The sequence below is a fragment of the Halyomorpha halys genome, unplaced genomic scaffold (assembly GCF_000696795.3).
Source record: "Halyomorpha halys isolate HHAL.00 unplaced genomic scaffold, Hhal_1.1 Scaffold76.1, whole genome shotgun sequence".
In the NCBI taxonomy this organism is placed as follows: domain Eukaryota; kingdom Metazoa; phylum Arthropoda; class Insecta; order Hemiptera; family Pentatomidae; genus Halyomorpha; species Halyomorpha halys.
The window spans coordinates 1,231,349-1,233,965 of record NW_027110545.1 but is presented as its reverse complement, the minus strand read 5'-3'; positions in this window follow the sequence as shown (position 1 = coordinate 1,233,965).

The window sequence follows — 2,617 nt, the reverse complement described above, 5'->3', positions numbered from 1 at the left end:
GTCATACGTGCAACCTCTTTCTGGAATTCTCTTCCCATCTCCATTCGCCAGTCCTCATCCATTCTCTCCTTTAAACAACACCTATTCCTTCATTTATTGAATAACCAAACCTCCTCATCTTTGTAATTAAATAAATAGGCAGGTATTGATTAACATTATAAACAGTAGTAAAGCCAATATACCAGTGTAATTTCATTCTACTATCTGCAAATTTGTAAACGCTTGCCAGATAAAAATCTCACTATATGAACCTTGTAATTATTCTTAGGGGACATATGTCCCAGAATGAAGTTATTTTATCATTTCATTTCATATAGACTCTCCTGGAAAAAGCATCTTTGTCACCCACTTCTTTTTGAAACCCGTAGGTCCCTGGTTACTTCCTTAATATTCCCCCAATTTGATTATTGCTGTGTGGCTTACAGAGGTTTCTTTAGGGACCTCGAAGCAAAATTAAAACGGTTAATTAATTGCTTTGTCGTTAATACATCCATTTATTATTTTTAGATTATTCTTATATTTGATTTTTATCATTTTTTTCTATTATTTATTATCAGAATTGTTTGTTATCTTATGTTTTATGATACGACATATGGTTTTACTTTATTTGTTCTATTCTTAGTTTATATATTCTATAAATTATTGTTGTTTATTTTTATCTTTTTAAATTCATTATTTTATTATTTCATTTTTATTTTATATTTTACTCTAAGGCTCTAAATCTTAATTTTGACGCCTATGTATTATTCTAAAAGGATCTATCTCAGAGTAAATAAAGAGTATTTTTATTATTATATTATAAAATTTTATAATCACACTATTAAAATTAATCAATTAATTAATTTTATTGTTTACATTTAAAAAGAAGTGTATAATAGTTTCCGATATTAGAGTACTAACTGTCGTGCTAGTACGACCACAACCTAACTAGCAACAGTTAAAGTACTGCTACGTTAAGGGTCTGTAAAAGAGAGGTGACTTTAATAGCGTGGTGCCGATTCTTCAGACAAAAATTACCCACTCAGAGCCTTGAAAATACCCGTTTTACCCGACAAATAGTTGCTACAGTTACCAGCTTTTAGCTAATCAGTGAGGTCGTTATAACTGCAACTGTATTGTTACAGTCATGACTGCGCTGTCGTATTAGGTCTGGTAGGATAATTCATAGTACAAGTAATATCAGTTAAAGAACTGTCACGTGTATACCCTTTGATAGTGAACTATCATACAGTTTCAGTGATTGCCGCAACAGTGGTGTTACTGTTCAATATATGCAGTCATGAAATTCTGTCGCACAGGATATGGCCCTTAAAATAAATCCATCCAAGGCCTTAAAACTTTATCAGCTTCAAAAAGTAGCAGAAAAGGAAATTTTCAACAGATAGAGAATCTATCTGAGTACTCTACCAGAGAGTCCCTATCTACCACGATTCAGCCCTACGAATCCTTGTTGTATAATAAATATTTTCTTCTATATATTCCAGCTATAGCGTGCTTTTTTTTTTATTAAATCAAAATTGATGGTGACTTTTTAACAAGATAAAATACCAGTATTTAGTACCATGAACATGTACGTAATTTTGTCGGTACGTTCCAGAGACTTCTTAGGTTCCCGGTTCTTCCTACAGGACTTGACAGTTACTGCTTGTTGAGAATCGAACCAGTGACAGATAGCGGGGACTATAATGAGTCCGTGCCCATGCAGTACCTTTCACCACTAACCACTATCACCTCTGTACTTTCACAATGGAAGGTGGGGCACTGGGGTTCAGCCCGAGCAACAAGTTCAACAACAGTTATATATTTCTTGCGCATAACCAATTATTTTAACAAGAGGGAATAATTTTTATTATATTTAACATAATTACAAAGATATATGTGGGTATAATATTTTACAAATCTTTTAAATAAATCAAATAGTATCCATGTTAAGTCTCAACACTCTTTATTATGTCAACAGTCCAACGTTTCGGCCTATTCGGCCATCCTCAAGGACAATATAAATTCTCACCTCACATCAAAATTTTATTTTTTTAAATTTTATTTTTAATATTTATTTATTGCTATTTAGAACTGTACATTATAATACATTTAGTAAATCTGATCTAAGTTAATTGGAATGTTACAGGCGTGTGTAGAAACTACCCATTGGTAGCACTCTAATGACATTTTACATTAGCTGGTCTCATGGCCATCTTCTTCTCAGGCGCCTCGGAAGATTTTCAAGAATGGAAGAGGATGCAAGATTAGAAACTAGGGGATTTGAGTGGTTAGGGAGTTTATAATGGAAGGAGTGATATCTGGTTCGGGCTAGATCAATTACATAGGGAACATTAAGGTCTTTATGTATGATTTTATTTGTGACAAAGTAAGGAGCATTGAGGATTTTACGAAGGTTTTTGGATTGTAAGGATTGGATACGAGAGGAATTCGAAGGTTGAGTGGAGCCCCAAAGCTCAACTCCATATCCAGATTGGCCTTATTACAGTCATGTAGATCAGTTTTTTGTAATGTGTTGGAAGTTTAGACCGTTTGTCTAGTAAGTGCTGTAATACTCGAAATCGACGTGCAGTTTCCTGTCTTTTCAGTCTGGTGTGAGGATTCCAGGTTAATCGTT